The following is a 20087-nucleotide window of genomic DNA, read 5'->3' as shown; positions in this document are numbered from 1 at the left end:
TAATGGAGTAAAAACGGCCTGTACAGGCGCTGTGAAAGATCCTATTTTCAACAAGATAATGTTTGCATAGATCACATTTGTTCTTACATTTAAAACATCCTACGGGAGTGTTATTGCTGTAATGGGTTTTTTTAGGCCTTGCTAGAATCTCTTTTATGTTTTTGGGTCTTCGATAAGAAGGAATAATTGACCCCTTTGGGAAAATCTGGGATAGCAATGGCAATTCATAAATAAGATGACTAAATGATTTGATGATTTTGCTGATGTTTGGTAGATGAGGGTTGTAGTCGACTACCAGAGGAAAGACGATTTTTTTGTCTTTCGGTTTCGAGGCGAGTAAGTCCTCCCTGGATAGATCTTTTGCCCTTAAAAATTGCTTATTGACTTCCGCTGGATTATAACCTCTCTCAACGAGATATGTCTGGTATTCTTCACTACGTTGGTCAAATTTTTCAATGGTTGAACAGTTTCTGCGAATCCGGGTGGCAACTCCAAATGGGATTGCCTTAGTGCAATGCCTTGGGTGAGCACTGTTACGTAATAAGTACATATGATGGTCAGTAGGTTTAGAATATACATCCGTTTGAATATACCCGTCAACCAATGAAAGTGTGAGATCTAAGACGTTGAGAGAGGTTTCAGATGATACTACAGTAAATTTTATGGTGGGATATAAAGCATTAATGAAATCAGTGAAATCATTAAGTTTAGTGGCACCTTGCGTCCATAGATCGAAAATGTCGTCTCTATACCGCCACCATAATCTGGGTTTGATTGTACCGGACTTAGCCTTTTGGTCAATAACTCCCATTGCTAAATCAGCGTAACTACAAGCATTTTTCGGGCCCATAGCCGTTCCATGAATTTGTAGGAAATGTTTGCCTTGAAAGTTGGAATTGTTGTGTTCAAGACAGATCTTGACAGCTTCAACAATACATGGAGTGGATGGGACCTGAATTTCACGCGAATTGAGAGCATCGGTAACAGCTTTAATTCCCAAGTTGTTATCGATGTTTGGAAACATCGAGACAACGTCCCAAGAAACGAGAAGAGTGCCTTTGGGGAATGGCCCATCCTTATTTAGATCTTCGATTTTTTGCAATAAATGAGTTGTATCTTTGACAAAAGAGGGCAACTTTTGAGCTAATGGTTTGAGATAGTATTCTGTAAAAGCTGAAAGATTTTCAATAGCTGTCCCGCAACAAGATGTAATTAACCGTAAGGGATTCCCTTCTTTATGTGTCTTAATTGTGCCGAAGGCCTTGCCCGGTTTAGGTTTGTTGTTAACAACCCAGTTAGCGATGTCCTTATCAATTTGTCCCTCGAGTAGCCACTTATTACTCCACTTACTGATGCTGTGAACGGAGTTGATGCTAGGATCCGAATCTAATGTTTCATAATGGAGTGGGTTTTCTAGCTGGCCAAGCATTTTATCAGAATATTCTGTTTGGTCAAGGATCACAAATTTAGATCCTTTATCCTGAATTTTGATGACTTGTTGATCTAATGTTTTAAGTTTTGAAAGGGCCCTTCTCTCGCCTGCCGTGAGATTGTCAGGAACAATGGAAAAATTGCTAGGATTAAATAAATCGTTCTTTACCGATTCAAGAAACAACTCAACCTCCGGGAATTTAGAAACTGGGGCTTTCCACGATGACACTTTCTTAACTTTAGGAAACAAAGATTCATTATGTGCTACATCAGAGTTAGATTGATTGTAAAAAAACGTGGTAGTTATTAGTTTCGATGTCTGGTGATTAACGCCTTTTTCGGAATAGAGCTAACTATTTCTTATCTCACTTATTGTCCACTCGATTTATTCCAACCGCACGTATTACATGACATATTATTGTGATTTTTTATAAAATTTTTTTGTAATTTTAAACATTTTACACCTTTTGGTTCATAGTTTTGTATAAATAGCGCAAGTTCAGTTGTACCAGGTATTTTTAGTTTTTAGTTTTTAGCGTGTACTGAAGAAGCCCGAAGGGCGAAACGTTTACACGAAATTATAATATACCAGACCTGTGAGAAGTTCGCCAGCGACTCATTTTTTCATTCTTCCTATTAACTTATCTGAGTCAAGACGTTTTGTATCCTTTTGGATCCTCCTCGCAAGTGGCATCACCGTTGGATACTCAATCTTTATCATTCTACTTATATATATATATATATATATATATATATATATTATATATATATATAATATATATATATATATATATATATATATATTCCGGTTATATGCTCACCGGCGAAGCCAAGATAGAAAACTGACAGACAGTTTGCAAGGGCCAGAGAAGCCCTGTCTTGCAAACGAAAACAATTCCACCATTCTGGCAAAGGGAAGAAGCCAAACAAAGAACAAGGGCAAAGTGAAACTCAAATTCAAAAGCTGTGGGACGAGAAACAACTTGGATGCCACACACCACAAAGTCTTGTACGCACGATTTGGTTCAGAACGCTCTGTTCTTTGGGTAGAGAGCTCGTGACGAATACCACCGAGTAAAGTTTGGAGACATACAAATTAAACGTAAAGAAGGCCACCAAGGAAGAGAGTATTTTGAGTGGACAACTGAGCGTGGAAGCAAGACTCGGGTTGGATAACACGAATCGTCCCTGACCGCACTTTCAAGCCCAAAATGTTCGCTACTGGTGGATCACGCTGTCCGGGTGAGCCTCATTAAAGAACATTTGGCAAGAAGACCGCCTGAAATGACCATTGCAGATTCCCCGTTTTATCTGGCGTCGATTGTTAAGCTGTCATCCAAGATTTAATTTCGTTCTAGAAACAGCCACTAGGAAATAATTCGCTCGGTTCTTTCATGAAATCTATGAGCGATGCCGCCGGATTGACACCAAATATTCGGTAAGGAGGACGATGATCTCGACGCTCAGAAAGGAGAATGTGGAGCCTATAAAAATCATTGGACAAATAAACATAAAGGGACATAGCAGCTACATCGATTTATGTGAAGCACGTAATAAACCTGTTCTTGAAAGGCAAATACCTACGCCAAGAACTGTTCCACAGCGGGATGAAAATGGAGGCAAAAATTTGTTCACTGGAGCTGTTTCTAACAACTGCCACTTCTCCTTTACCGCTAACGATGCTGGCTACGCTATCGAGCATGCCGCAATTCCAGTGAAAAAAATTCAAGAGAATCCTGCCCCTCATAGATAGCGCCGATGAACTGTGAATAGACATAAACATTAAACTGATTTTGATACTTTTTTGAAGTAAGATTTTTACATAATTTCACATATTTTCTACATTCAGGATCACGTCACTACTCCCCTGTCGATCGGTGATGCACGGCCAATCCCCTGGAAGTTAACTAAGTACAGTAAGGTAGGGAGGAGGTATATTAGCAACCGATTGCCTTAACTATTTAGGATCACCAGCTTACTCCCATTTGGATGGCGATTCATTAGGGATTTCTGAGAAATACAAAAGGACAAGGTTAATTTGGGAACAGAAATCAAAACAACTAAGTAATTAAGTGAAAGTGTGGCTCAGCGCGCGAGGAATCGAGCCTTGGTCTCCAGATCACCAGTCGGGTGTCTTAACCACTAGGCCACTGAACCAACGACACTGGGAACACATATTTTTACTGTACAATACATACACAGAGTAGCCTTCAGACGGTCAGGTCCGAGGAGACAATTTCACACAATGTGGCTTACACCTGCAAAAAATGTTGCGTACATGTTTTCTCCAAGCAATAAATAAGAATTAGACCACAAATGAAGAGATGACACAGCTTTAGGCCTAAAAGCCAAAAAGCCAGGCCTAAAGGCCAGCATAAAAAAGCCGCGTCTAAAAGCTAAAAGGTTAAAGTGCCAGGCCTAAAAGCCTAAAAGCCAGGCCTAAATGCGGATTTTTTTACTAGGGCGTAAAGTCTCGTCTCACCATAGACCGTGAGCTATACGCACAACAATGTCATGCAGTAAAAACATTAATAGAATCTACCAGACATTCGTATTATTCTAACATCATCAACGAACATCAGTCAGATCAATAAGTATTGTTTTCTACTTTTACTAAGGTACTTTATGCTAAAGTAGAGAAACACTATCATGAGTGTACGTCATCAAATCAACTTGCTAATTCATTTGCCGATTTTTTAGAGAATAAAATCTTGTCCAGTCAACTTTATTTGACAAGTGCTGAGCCAGTGCATGATGAAACTAGTGATGTTTCATGTAACAGTTATCTTTCATCTTTTAGAGAAGTTACATCAAATGATCTCTCTATGCTTATTGCGCCTTTGGCTTCAACATCATGTGATTTGGATCCTATCCATGGTATTGTTATGAAAGAGTGCTTGGATAGTGCGGGGTACAGAATGCTGTAGCCAGAGTACTCACCTTTTCTCACAAATCCGAAAATATTACTCCAATTCTGCGTAGCCTACATTGGCTACCCATTGAGCAAATAATTCAATATACGATTTTACTTCTTACCTTCAAAATACTCAATAAGTGGACATTGGGTGTGAACCGTCTTATTTGTCTGAGTTATTTAAACCTCATAGACCTTCAAGGACTCTAAGGTTGTCTGGCCTCCATCTTCTGTCTAAGCCCTCTTATAATCTTAACTCTTATGGAAAGAGAGCTTCTCTTGTGCAGCCCCTGAGCTGTGAAATTCACTCCCTCATAATATCCGATCATATCATTCTATATCTATATATTCAAGGGCTTACTTAAAACCTGGCTTTTCAAACAAGCATACCCGGACTAGTTATTGCCACAGAGTTGGTGCAAGATTTTATGATATGTAAAATAAGATGCATGATAATTACAAAACCTGTGCTATACCATGAGTTTATTCTATTAATGTTTATGTGTTTATTGTTTTATTTTTTGTCTTTGTCTATTAATCATGGTATTTTATTAAATATTTGACTATACCCCTTTTTATAAATACATTCTTTGTAAATATTTACTTTTGTTCTTATGTACACAGTTTTATAATCTGGTTTTTAATTAATTGTCATTGTAAAGTAATTTTGAACCTTGGAATTATCGCTGTATAAAAAGGTATTATTATTATTATTGTAATGATTATTATTATGATTATGATTATGATTATGATTATGATTATTGTTGTTATTGTTATTATTATTATTATTATTATTATTATTATTATTATTATTTACTGGAATCTCACACGATAAACTAATGTCAATGCCAAGACTCGAGGAAGTGCTCCAGTAAGGTCTTCTTTAATGTGATCATAATTCTTTCACTTTTCAGTTTGCTGCACAACCATAGCCACCATTCAATCGAGTGCAACCATACATTTTATAAATACCTCTTGGACTACATGATTATGAGCATAAATGATGAACAAACTTTTGCCGTAAAAAAGAAACAAGCGACATAATAATCCAAAATTTATCAACAATGTAATTTGTTGTAATGTGCAAACAGGAAATGACTACACTAAATGGTAGAAATGAACTTACCTCGTGCTATATAGATACACTTAATTTAACTTCTTCTTGAAATCTGCCATGATCATTAACTGATAATTTATACATCCTAAACTCAGACTGAATCAGTTAGTCCTGTTCCTGTCAAAATCTGTCGTAGCGTATTCTATAAAACCAACAGTGAAGTCATTGATATATCATGTCATGATTTTAAAACGTCTGTACCCTGCAGTAGATTGCATTGTTTGTTTTTGATAGTTGCTTGATTATTCCCTGGAAATTGAGAAGAATGAAATTATGGGTAGGAAACAAATACGCTTCAGCTAGTCCTTCTCTATATATGAAAGACTAACAAAGTGCTCTTCTTTTTCCTAGGATCGTGTGCACACAATTTGACTGATCTGCAAGGAAACTATCCATTCAGCTACCCACGTCACCTGAACTGCATCTGGTCTATTACTGTAACACCAGGCAGCTACATTTACTTGCAGTTTTCTAAGTTTTCTCTCGAATATGGTGGAAAACACTGTCCATATGACTTCGTGGAAGTATCTGACTCAAACTATCCATCGAGTTCCACACAAATAAAACGCTGTGGTTATCAAAGATCTTGGTGTGTTTGGAGCAAGAGCAATCTCCTGCATGTTCGATTCGTTACTGATTCCTTTGTGTCAGCTTCAGGCTTCATGGCACATTATGCAACCTACAGGAATCCAGGTAATGGAAACTGTCTGTCTTTTAATGCAACACAAAATAAGGAAATACTCACTGGGCATGTCCAGGAATGACAGAATGTGATAAGTGTTACTATGTGTCCTCTTACATATCTCCTCAACTTTGACATTACTTATATCTAGAAACTAGGAGTAATCAGAGATTAGGGAGTGTGTTTGAGCTGCCTTCCTTTCGTTGAGATATTCAGATCCACGAATTATCTTTACATTTTACTGAGGACAGTAGTCCAGCATCAACTGCTAATTTAATCTAGATGAATCACCGAAACATTTTGATGTTTGTTTTTTTTGTGTGGAGGTTGTGTTGGTTTTTAAGCTTATCGGCACATCTACATGTTCTATTGATCAAACTATTATCTGCTAGCAGAGGTTTCAGAATAGATAGTATTAAAATGGCGCAAGACAAAAGAGGTGTTATACCGATTAGCACTTGCGTACGAACCAAGGATGAATTGCAACGTCTGTTTCCTAAAAAAAAACAGCACTACACAGCTTTCCGAAGTTTTGAAAAATAGCATTAATCATACTTATTACTAGTCTCCTTCTAAAACGTTTTTGGCGAGGTCACCCAACACTCCCACGAAAGAAACGGGTGCTTACATTGAAACCACATTCCTTTCTCGGATTGAGCCAATCACAGCTACAGTTCCATTTTCTTGAACTGTGTATCGTGCGACTCGACCAATAATACCTTTCGTCTCATCAATGCGCTCGATCACCAGAAATATGCAGGTCTGTTGTTTGTTTTTTCAAAGCGACCGCGTTAACTGAAACAATGAAAGGACGTAAATATAATGGCATTATTCAATATTTTTATTGACTTCAAAATTGAGTTTTCCTATACGCGCAATTGAAGTTATGTAAGCATAAGACATGAATCAACTGCAAATCTCGTAAAATTGAGAATGGGTTCAGTCGTTTTATTACTGACTTCGATCACTTATAATTATTGCAAACTACGAAACTTGACTATCATTGATAATGATGACCTCTCATTGTGCGCTGACGTCATAACCAATTTTTTTTGGAATCGATAGATTTCCCAACATTTCTTACCCATGGTGCTCTGCTGGAAACTTTTGCGCTCCTGAACTCCGCTATATTATTTAATTTTTTTTCAACCGTCACTTCTGAAGATGTATGTTGTATCACAAAAAACAACAAGGGAAAATTCATCATAATATGTTTATCACCGTAGTTTGAGTCGCTTAAGTTAAAATGGCCAAAAAAACCGGAGTATTTATGATGGTCCTATAGCAAAGCAACTGTCTGTAACGATTTGGGGACTCTGATCTTCTTTTACAGAGTGCTATAGTTCACTGATGGCTAAAACCTGTACATCGTCTTTTCTTTTAGCTAAACCGAAGGTAATAATTCCTTTACAAGAGGTTCGAACAGTCTCGGAGCATTATGTGTGGTGCTTGTCTGAAGGGACGCCACCAATCAGCATATCAATGATGAAATCATCTACAACCTTGGCTTCCAGCACTGAGGGAATAGTGTGGAGCAAAATCAACCAGGAGGGTAACTATAGTTGCAACGCTACCAATGAAGTTGGCACTGAATCAAAGACGTTCTACGTTTCTCTTATAGGTGAGATTTTACTGAGCTTACTGCCCTTCGAGTGTGGTTACCTCGTTATCACAAGAAACAAAGCTGTAGCAATGAAGTGATGAATTCTAAAATAATTTTTCCAGAACATTGTTACCCCTTATCAATATTTTACGTCTCACAGCTCTACGCAAGTCATTTTCTCCTGCCTACCACTGAAACTTCTTTTGTAGTGCTTTGTGTTTTATCCGATTTCCACTTATTTGTAATCAGATGATTTATCTGCACACGTACGATTTACAGAAGTCTTTGTTTTGAGATAAGAACACCCAAACACGAACACCGAAAACCTCCCCCGAATATAATCTTTAGCATAAATACACAGGTTATTAGAAAAAATTGCGCGCTCTCATTGGCTCGCTATCTTGGATTATCAGCCGATAATCACCTCGACGGACAAAATGGCTGCAAGTAGTCGTTTTGCCACTGTAAGTGAAGATGATTTTGTGTTGAAATGTTTTTTGTTTTTCTCTTTCTTGAAATAATCACCTGTGTATTTATACAATTATTCGCCTCAGGCTCAGTGATTATCGATAAATATTCATCTCGACGTCGTCTCGGTGAATATTCACCGATAATCACTTCGCCTTCGGGCGAATAATTGTTAAATAAAGTAATTTGGCCACTTGTCTTTGATGCATTATATCATATCTTCCAAAATTTAAGATTGAAAGCAAATCCCATGAATGCTAAGCTATTTCTTTATTTTTTGACAATGTTTTGCTTATCCTTTACAGATTTTGGCATTTGCTTGAATTTGTGTCACTGCCGCAGCGCTATTTTTTTTGCGTTTCAACAAGTTGCGAACATCTTTAACTGCACTGGGAAACATTCAGCTCATATACTGACCAACATACCAACAACCACGACAGAGATGTGAGTTTTTAACTGATGATACTCCTAAAATACTTCTATCTATTGGTTCTACCTCTAAACAATCGTATACGCAAACTTGGTAGTAGTACTAACCTGGTAGTAACCGAGTATAAGTTTGAAGGCGATTCATTCTCCATCACATGGCTAAAGAACAAGCTAATTGAAGAGGATTTTCTAGGTGAAGAGTGAGGCATATCTTCAAAACGATCATTTTTTTTTGCGTTTGACACTTTAATTTTGTACTGTACTTAAGCACATTGTGGACATCTGCAAAGCGTTAACGACACTAAACAGCCGATTGTCAGTTTACAGTTACTGTAGCTTTGCAAATGATATTTCTCTATACTGAAGATGGATTGCAATTTAAACACAATAAACCTCCACATAAAATGACATACGGCTTAGTTTCCGTTCAGGGGTGGCTGCTTAATACAGGTAAAACTAACAAAGAAAGACAAACATAAGACTGCCAAAGGGTGGCCGGCCGCGGTGGCTAAATACAGCCTCGTTTGTGTGAGCGAAAACTCGGGACTTTGAAAACTGGCCGCTTAATACAGGGCCGTTATATACAGGTTTGACTGTGCTTGGATCGCAGCGAGTTCGGTCATTCTTTTTTTTTGTTTTTTCTATCTCGGGACAACCTGCAACGTAAAACTGCTCAGTGAACTTTCGTACAGTATTCAAATCACAACAAACAAGACATGCTGTCGCTAAGGTCAAATTGATCGTCTCACAAATTTAAGTCTGCTGCACAGTTTGAATTGTGAAATTTTGAAAAAAAATGGTGCTGCTTCTCTTGCAACCTGTAAAGGATCTATTTCTTGAACTGCTTCTTGACGTAAACCACTGCTCACTTCCACTGTGGACTGCACTTGGCAAGCTGTGGTTGTACAACTAGTGCTTGGAGCCGATAGCGCCCCGAACAACACATCACTACAATTGAAGCTGTAAAACAGATGGTCGAGAGTTGTAATGTGCTAGGAATTGGTCGTTTCGACGACTTGAAATTGACATGATATGTCGATTGGGGAAGCCAGCATTGGACCACAGTGTTATGGCCGTAACTCGGATGCTGTGGTTTATGTATATCTTAGACAGCTCTGCCGCTTCGCTGATGTTTTTTATCATGTTTGCGAGGGTGTTAAAGCCAAGTGGTCTTTGTTCGAGCCACACAGGAGTAGGCATGGCTCAGTTGGTTGGTGTGCGGCTTTCGGAGCAAGAGGTGCCCAGATAGATTTTCGGTGACCTCAACGTCTGTTTCGACTTTCCTCTGATCCGTGGAGTTGTAGCTTTAAATACCCGTGAAACGGAGCACTGACAGAGAGAGGGGGGTAAAGGGCACACCGTTGGCTTCCATTGATACCAGCCTCGTAGCTGAAGGAACTACCGACGTTAAATAAAGTGCCTTTACTTTACTTTACATCTTCTTTGGGACTGAAATTTGCCAAATGCACTGCAATTGGGGTTAACCTTTTCAAGGGTAGAGGTTTAAAGACTTGAAGCTATTGGTTTGCAGTTTCGTACATCCTTGCTTCTTGTTCGTTATTGGGTTTGTCAATGACCCCATCTGGATTCATCATGTACCATGATTGCGAATTTTCTGCCGGCTGCATCAACGACAAAATTTCTTAAAAGTGAGAGTGGGGAGGAAAGAAAAATGACTCCGCTGGTTTTGAGCTGTCTGAGATGTTGTTCTTAAATTGCAGGTTTATGGGTTTCATTTTCCTTTCCACTTCTTTTCAAATTACAGGGGCACCCAACGTCAATTTTTGGACAATACCTGGTCGGAAGACGGTTTGAGATCTAGAATTTTCAGAACATTTGTTGTAAAATTTCTTGTTTGCCTGCCTGTCCTTGGATTTTCGAAGTTCTTGAAAATGGTATGATTGGCCATTTTTAACGATTTTTACCTTGAAAGGGTCATCTAGAATTTTCGGGAGCCTTTTTTCTGCCTGAAATTTTCAAAAAGGTAAGTTTTGATCCCTATAATTTTCGGATTACTAGACTTTCAGCTAGGAAATTCGAACAGATGAAAAAATTTTAGGGGATAAAAATATGCCTATACTACCGCTTACATACTAAAATACGTTTAACGATGCACTTAGAAACGTGCCTGACTCGAACCAAGATGAGAGCGCTTTGGGATGCCATAGATGTCATAGAGGAGAACAAATTCACCATACACTACGCCCCCAAAACACCTAAAATCACTCTTTTGCTCTTGACCATTCTGTTGCCATGTGCTTGTTAGTTGCTTTAATTCCATCGTTAGCATGGATACTCTCTGTGTTCAGCATTGTTTGCTGCCTAACAGTTCCGTAAGTAATAGTGTGTTCTTTGTTGTAAAAATTAATAATTCATAAGAGTGGCAGCCAACGGAAACGCACTATTCAGGTCACATGCGTAGTCTGTAAAGAGTGATAACTTTCAACTGCTGAAAGCATGGGGAGGGTTTGAAAGGGTAGCAAGGAGAAGCTGGGGTTGATGAATGAACTAATACGATAATTAAATAAATTATATACAATCACTAGTGGTTGTAACAAAGTATACAACCACGTGTTAATTCTTTTTATGAACACAATTCATTTGACTTAATTATAACTTCGTTACTTCTCATTTCCCACTTAGGCCTAATCACTGAAACGAGTGCTTAGGCTTAATCAGGAATCGAGTGCTATTTCGAGAAAAGCGTAGTTAACACGTTCTCGTTGTACTCGATTTCGAGTGCTATCCCCACAAGGAGGCATTGATCCGTTGACCAAACCGTAAAATGAAGGCTATAATGTCACAGTATTGCATAGTCCTCATCACTAAAGCGAGCGCTTAGGCTAAATCAGGAATCGAGTGCTTTTTCAAGAAAATTGTAGTTAACCGAACCGCACAATGAAAGCTAGAACGAGGCATGTTGTTGACGCCACGTTTAAAGAAGTGGTATATAGCACAGTAATTTTTACAGTTCAGCTTTATTTTGGGGTATATATTCTTCACACAATCTGGTAAAAATTTTAGATAACGGTACCGTAAATGAAAAACTAAAATCACTGAAACGAGAGCTTAGGCTTAATCAGGAATCGAGTGCTATTCCGAGAAAAGTGTGGTTAATTATAACCGAACTGTAAAATGACTCGATCGTCGCGCTTTAAGAAGGAGAAATACATATCAGCAAGGAGATTGATCATGCGTTAAGATACATCATTGTTTTTCATTCGATCATCATGCTTTATGAACAAGAAATATATACACATCAATCTCCTTCGCTCTTTTTGTCTGGCGCGTCAGAAAGGAGAAATACTGGGAACCAGGAAAACGAGTGCTTATCCGCGTATCCGCTAAACTCGGTGTTTCCAATGCGTATCTGCGCATCCACGTATCCACCCAATTTAGATTTTAGCTTCAAGGTGGCAGGGTATTCTGCAGTTAAGCCTTCCAAGGTTGAAAGAGATCAGTAAATCTATTGGTTGGGCATAATGATCACTAAAAACTTTAACTTTAAAATCCAAGTGTTCCACTGAAAATGTGTATGTCAATTTAAGGAAATCATTGCGCGAAAATGAGATAAATATTCAATATCCGACGACAACCTCAGTACAAACATTCAGTAGTACGCAAGACAATACGTGATCTCTCTTGAAAGCACACGCCAATGACACTTTGTTGCATGCATGCTTTTCTAACACATCGGCGATACTGCCACAAAGTATTCATTTCACAAATTGGGCCCCTACAATCTCTCGCCTTCGCCTCGAGATTGTAAAGCCCCATACAACACTGCCGCTCATGTTGTAAACATTATATACAACACTGCCGCTCTTGTTGCAAACATTACTTACTGATTAGTATGAGGAACATTATGCAATTGCGCATGCTCACTAGCTCGCTAGTTTGAGCACTCTGGCATGGCTTAGATGTACCACATGTATGGGACATTTGGGGTGGCTTTATAAGCTTAACCTCCATCGTAGACATCAGCACTGCACTGATGAGGCCCAGAGGGACGAAACAGTACTGTCTGCATATTAGAGAGTGCTCAACGACAACGGAGTTAGAGCTGGTTATATATATATAGGGAGAAGTGCGGACTACTTTTTCATTACAGATCTACAAGCTTGTTTCGCTCCCACTTTTTGGGATCTTATAATTCTATCTACATAAACGCGGTATTTATGCGTTCAATTTTTCACACTTGCTTGCACAGTGTTTAGTTCTTAATTACACGTTATTTAGTAAAAAATTACTTGCAGCTGCAGCAACAGCTGCTTACTAACTCAGACCTTTTGTTAAGTGTGGCATGCGCCGCGGGGTGGCAAATTATGTAGTATTTCTCAAGTGTGCATAAGTTACATCTTTTAGTAGTGCTACAATACGCACGTGATCTGCCTAGAATTTTCCAAGTGATCTTATACTCTGTTTTTTCTTTCTTTAAGTGCCATACATATTTGCTTAGCTCAGTTTCATTACTGTATTTTTCTGTCCTAAAAGATTGCTTGTGGTTGGCGAACCTCGCCTTAAAGTCCGTCTCCGTAATCCCTACATAGTGCTCCGTCTCCTCGCTAGATGTGACAGAGGCCTGGTACACAATGCCCTTTGCGAGACACTGGTTGTCGAGTGGGCACTCCTCTTTTTTCCGGCAGTTGCATAGCCTTCCTTCGCGCGTTTCTGCTCCTGATTGTAGTAGTAGGCGCTTGTTTTTTTAATCTTTTACGCTTTTACAGTTGCATTCCTAACGTAAAAAGACTTGCACACTGGAAAAACAATTGATCCTTCAGCCTTACATAGTTTCAAATGATTAACAACTCGTACAATTAGGGAAACCGGGGGCAATAGCCAATTGTTCTCGCGTTTCCAATCTGAAGTAAATGCTTCAATCGCTTCTGTTCCAGGCTGATAAAGCCGGGAGTTAAAACGAGCAAGCTTGTTCTTATAACACCAAGCGAACCTGTCCACTGAATGTGGGCCCCACTTTACGTCCAACATTCTATAAAAATTAAATAATTTAATCTATTATCATCGAAAACTACGATTCTACTCAGACAACCGCCTCTGCGTTCAGTTCTCTAGGAATACATCTCATTTCCAGTGAAATGCGATTTGTTACACACAAAGTGAATATCTCTAAAACTAGAGAAATGAAGGAAAAAAGATTGTAGTAGACAGTGAATTATCGTAAAAGTAAAAGTACTTGACAGGCCTCAATTTTTATAGAGATGAGAGGTGAAAGTTTCAGAAATACGAGTACATAAAATTGTTTTATAGTTGTAAAAGTCCTCCACTTTTAGAACTATCAGGATATTATGAAACTCTGTTAATTCCTGTTTCCATGCAAGAACACTTTCTTTTTTTATGATAACAACACAGTGAACCTTCTTTATCAAAGCTCGATAAAACAATGCATGTCTTTAAACTGCATTTGGTCATTAAGATCCTAAATTTTGTTTTGATCTTTCCTATTGGCCGTTCCGAAATTCAGCAGGGAAATACCACATGAAAGATCATGTTTAGATTGGTCATTTAACCAAGTATGGTGCTTTTAGGGTGAACAGAGACCAAGTTATGGACCTTGAAACATGGTTCAAAATCCATACAGACGTCTCTAATTTTGATACAGCATCCCCCAAGACCATATAAACTCTTTAAATTGTTATGATTTCCGTGATACTCTTTAAAATGGGGAAACATAGCGATTTTCATCGCAGCTTCTTTCAAATGGTAGGTACATGACGGGATTTTACAGTTGTCACTAAACTGATAAAAAAAAAATTTAGTGTTTATATGGTTTTGGGGGACGCTTTGTCAAAATTAGAGACCTTTCTATGGATTTTGAATCGTATTTCAAGGTTCATAACTTGGTCTCCGTTCACTCATAAAGCATTATACTTGGACAAATGACCAATCTTAACATGATCTTTCATGTGGTGGTGTCAGTTCATCGATTAGTTAAATTTGAAACTCGCCCCAGTTCCCTGCTGAATTTCGGAATGGCCAAATGTTTCCCATAGAAGTAGCAAATTCACTGTTATCCATTTTTTCCTTGATTTCAACCCTCTGAGTCGTTCACGGACTCCTTTTAGGAAAATTGGAATTAATTTTACTGCTCTTGTCTAAATGGAATCGAATACAACCGTGATCCGCAAATGCTGGGAACGAAACGGTAACTAAACTGAAATGGGATTGATTGCATTTTTCTTGTTTAATTCGAGTTTTATACTCATTTCTGATTTTTTACTTTTATTTTTAGATATCTTGATAAGAACAAAATAACTCAACTCCCAGAAAACTTTTTCTCAGGACTCACGCATCTATCTGAGCTGTACGTATGTTGTACCAATTATACAAAATATGACACGGCTTTGAGCTTCTCCACTATACTTGTGTGACTTAGTTATAAAGTGACTTACACAGCTGATTTCAATAAAGTCGTCACAGTGATTTCATGGCTCTGAGTCGATCACGGATTCATTTTAAGACAATTGGGATTCATTTCACTGCTCTTGTCCAAGTACAACGACGATCCGGGAATGCTAAGAATTAAACGGCAATTAAAACTAAAATGGTGTTAATTGCATCGTTCTTCTTTTAAATTTAGTACTTATTTCTAATTTTCATTTTCATTTCCAGATATCTCAGAGAGAATGAAATAACTCAATTCCCAGAAAATGTTTTCTCTGGACTCACACACCTATCTGCGCTGTAAGTATATTGCCCTAAATACACTTTCAAAATATGATACGACTTTGTGCCTCTCAACTTTACAAATAACTGTGTGACTTTGTTACAAGGTGACTCACACAGCTGAGTTAAATAAAGTCTTTACAGTAATTAACCCTTTCATTTCAAAAATTAAAGTGCATTTAAGCCTTTGCCTTCCGAGATTAATACTAAATGTTATTCCAGACTGTCACCTTGGTTATTTTTGTAAAACCTTTCATTTGATCTTAGCTAGGTCCCCATTTTCTAAAGAAGGAGAAAATAAAACAATTATATTGATTGCCACTGACAAACATTAATTTTGGAGTTATTGAAATGACAATATCTCCAGCGAAATGGTAGCTATATATAAACTACGTGCATAAAATCAAAATTCGAATTGTTTTCGGGAGTTTCCGAGGTTAAAATATCTTTAAAACCGACGTTTTGACCAGTTTTATTGATCTTCTTCAGGTTGTTTAAATAATGTTATCAATATGGCGGATCGTGTTCAGTCGTTCAGCTTGGTGAGCGCACATGACGTATCATGACCATTACAGGGCGTGTACTACTCTTCCCAGTAGACCGCGACACCCACGAATTTTTTTGGCTCCTTCTGAGTAACGTTTTCGATACTGCGAGTTTGTGTCAAACCAACCACGTGATACATTGAAATGCAACACGTGATGAACTTTTTCGCAACGCGTCATCACAAATTTACAGTCCTGTGTGCGGCGTGTTTTGTGGAAAGAAGGGATGAATTATTGTGTCAAAAAAAGGAAGGATTCTAGTTCCGGGAAGTGCGATTGATGCCGATTTTCGACGATTGGTGTTTGACCACATGATATCAATTCTACTCAAAGATGAAACTAAGAACTTCTGAAATTTCCTTTGTTAAAAAAAAAACATGTTTACGAGCAGTCGCATGTGAAATAAAAATAGCACTCAATATAGCGTGTGTATTTTGTTCAAACAACCAACCTTTAGTGAAGTTCAATCTGATTTAAAAACCCCTTTAGAAAACATAATTTGAAGAAGTTTCAGTGTTCTGCAACACTGGGCAAAAATCACGCTGTATTCCTGTGAAAAATCTGGAACCACTTTTAAGAATGTTATGAAGTGTTTTGGCGATAAACCATTGAACTACAAGGCAGAGAAAAACAATAAGTATACCTAGTAGATTTACTCTTGTTCAAGCAACCAACCTTTAACGGGACTGCAGTTTAGTTCAATCTGATTCAAGAACACGGTTTGAAGGACTGTTACCAGTTTTTCTTGGGAAGAACAGAACACAAATCAGGCTGTTGTCAGTGCAAACTCCACTCTAATTTGGGAGAGCTGCGGTGACGGTTTGGTGATAAACCATTAAACGAGAAAGGAATTTAGGAAAGTGTATGAATAGCTCGATCAGTTGAAGAGAAATACTATTGGCATCGAGTAATAATACAAATTCAATATTTCGTGAATGAGAGAATTAGGGATATGACGAGGCAAGATTCAACAATAATTTTTTTTCCTAACACAACAAGTTTAAGCTTAATATATTTTTTTCTAAGAACAAATCTAAGCTTTTTCAACGGGGACTCCGCATCTAAACATTTCTTCCACTGAATTCTCGTCAGAAAGATCGACATCGTCGAGGTATCTTATTCTTAAGTCTTGGTCATCCATGTTATTAAAACAGCTTGTTACTTTGCAAATTTTGTTTAATTAACCTTTGTCATGAAAAATTTATCGTGTCGAATGCGTCTAAAAAAACCGCCCCGAATTTGTCCTGATCATATTTAATCTTCAGCTGGTAAACAGCCGCCATGCTGACTGTTCTATGGCAGACAAAAAACGCCTCTTGGAGATAAACACGTTGTGAATGAACATCACGTTATACGAAAAAGTCATGACGCCACACAGAAAAAATGGCCTCACGTGGTGCACTTCAATGTACCACGTGAGTGGTTTGAAACAAACTCGCGGCATCAAAGACGTTACTCCGAAGGCGGCCAAAAGATTCGTGGGTGTCGCGGTCTACTGGGAAGAGTAATAAATGATGTCAAATTGTAGGCGAAATGAACGAAAAAGATTGTAGTAGACAGTGAATTATCGTAAAAGTAAAAGTAAAAGTACTTGACTGGCCTCAATTTTTATAGAGATGAGAGGTGAAAGTTTCAGAAATACGGGTACATAAAATTGTTTTATGTAATGTTTAAAAAACGAGCAGGAGTGTTTTATCGGGTTTAAAACCACGAGGCGCAGCCGAGTGGTTTTAGACCCGAAAAAACACGTGCTGCTAGTTTTTTGAACGGCTTCAAAAACATTCCTGAACGAGATGCTTCCGTGAAGCATACACTGGGTTGCCTGTGGTACGTGTTACAGAAAATCAGAAGGCACTGAATTGTGTGGTATTGAAATACAGCATTCCAGTTTCTGAAGAATAACAAATAAAAGAGAAGCGAGAAACATTGGCCTCTGGGCTGACATGTTGATAATTTTCAATGCAAGAACAAGTGTGCCCTCTGAGCATCTGACAGCTTTGTAATACTAAAGTTCACTGAAGTTAATCCCTGCCGGGCGGGGTTAGTGTAAGGATGGGAGACCTAAACAATAAACCCTTCATTAAACAGAAGCATCTGACCGAAAATACTGTTAACGCTAACAAATGCGAACTCAGCAACGTACAGATTTTGTTAGCTTGCTTTATGCAAAACAAATATTGATGCAAAAGCAAATAACTATTGATACACAGTTTTTAGAAAGAGCAGAAGGAAGTTTCCGGGACGGTCGATCGAGAATAAAATATTTACGACACGAAAACAACATTAATTTTGAACCGTGAATATAGAATATAAAAAGTTACGATCAGCGACAAACATTTTGGGAGATTTTTGCTACGTTCAAATAAATCGCAGAATCGAAAGTGACAGGGCCGGAATTCAGTGCGCGCACCAGTGTAACTGAGGAGAAAGTGCTGCCTTTGTAATTACATCTGCAAATGGTTAGACTCTCTAGTCTTCTCGGATAAGGACGATAAGCCGGAGGTCCCGTCTCACAACCCTTCAATGTTCATAATCCTGTGGGACGTAAAAGAACCCACACACTTGTCGCAAAGAGTAGGGCATGTAGTTCCCGGTGTTGTGGTCTGTCTTCTGTGATGTATCATGGTTTGGAGGGTAAATGCTCGGAGAAATTAGCTACACCAAGCTACTCTAAAAATCGGAGGGTAAATAAAGATATATGATATGATATGATAGTAGGCGCAGTGATTAAGTTACCGCGGCATGTTTAATCGCCAAACAGTGAACCATCTCTGTCAAATGATGGCAAGATACCGGGTTTTTGTAAGTTTCTTTTTCTGTCAAGTGTTATAAAGTTTGACAATGAAATGAGCGAAGTCAAAACAAAGATCACAATCGCCCAACTCTTATTTATGCAAAGTCAAAATTTACTCTCCAAGACGAGTTCAACGTTATTTTTCACCAGGTAATTTCATCATTTTGGAAACAGCAGCTACTTTATTATTCATTTGCGTCACAAATTTTCACTGATTTTGGGGCTCATTTTGTTGAAACTCAAGCACGCTTTCAACAGGCCTGTGAACCCTTCCTGCTTACAGAGCAATACTAAAGAACTTCTCCCATATCACATTTCAACCTTAAGCTCGAAAATTCAACATGATGTTATAATTCACAAAGGCAGAAAATACCACAGAATCCTTTTCCAGCGAAAAATTTATTGAAACAAACAACATATTTGCTCTTAGAGGCGAAAACCTCTTCCTATTTCATTGCGTGCGTAAAGACAAGAAACTCAATCGTGTCAAATTACCATGTACTTCAGGTAAATACAGAGAAATCTACGCAGTTCCACTGCCCTCTCGATCCTAAGAAAATACGCGCAGAAGGCTCTATGCACAAAGACACCACTTACCAGGGCAGTGACAGGCAAGACTTTTACCGACACGGAAAAAAAAAAAACAAAAAAACAAAAAAAATAAAATAAAATAAAATAAAACAAATTAAACGCAGACCTCGACTGGGTTTGCCATACTGGCAACCCAGTAAAAACGACGAAATAAACGCAGATTCCTACTGGGTTTGCCATACTGGCAACCCAGTAAAAAGCGTGTGTCAATAGATTTCATAACAATTATGCTTTCGTGAATGTTGGAAATTTGCATACGAGAAAAACATTTTGGGTGTAACTTAGTATGCAAGAAAATCAAATCTCACGCGTGTTTTCAACTTTTCTTCTACTAACCGAAGAGGACATGGCGTCCTGTTCCAGAGCTTTTCGGAAGCCTAAAAATGCCGAGGAAGAGAGTAAATTAAGTATTGTCTAATATGCCTTTACCAGATTACTGTACTAATGGCACAGAGAATTTTTCCAGATCTGTATTTAACAACTGTGCTATTGATTTTGTGCAAAAGTAAAAGCTAAACTTCAGAATACCCGGCCAAGATTGCGTGACATTAAATGCATGCTCCCGCCGTCCCGAAGTCGATGAAAGTTTGAGCTGGTAATCTATGGCTCCTGCATTCCCGCACTCCCACAGTGGAAAAAGGATGAATATGAAATGGGGATAAAACTACTGCTCCCGCAGTCCCGCAGTCCCGCACTCCTGCAGTGGAAAAAGAATGTAAAATCAGTTTTAGCTTTCAATTTACGGTTTGGTTAACTACACTTTTTATGAGATCGTCTGACATTAAATGCATTTTCCTACGAAGACGTTTTTATGAGATCGTCTGAAGAA

At 38.3% G+C, this 20087-nt stretch overlaps 1 protein-coding gene across 1 annotated transcript in view; it reads left to right on the top strand.

The window, feature by feature from the left end:
* The window catches only part of LOC138028822 (single-stranded DNA-binding protein 3-like), a 416845-nt gene that overhangs the window by 255869 nt on the left and 140889 nt on the right, over window positions 1-20087 (top strand). The gene's annotated exons all lie outside the window — the stretch shown is intronic.

The sequence above is a fragment of the Montipora capricornis genome, chromosome 13 (assembly GCF_036669925.1).
Source record: "Montipora capricornis isolate CH-2021 chromosome 13, ASM3666992v2, whole genome shotgun sequence".
NCBI classification, from domain to species: Eukaryota; Metazoa; Cnidaria; class Anthozoa; order Scleractinia; family Acroporidae; genus Montipora; species Montipora capricornis.
The sequence above is the reverse complement of the archived record's forward strand: the minus strand, read 5'-3'. Positions and strand labels throughout refer to the sequence as shown.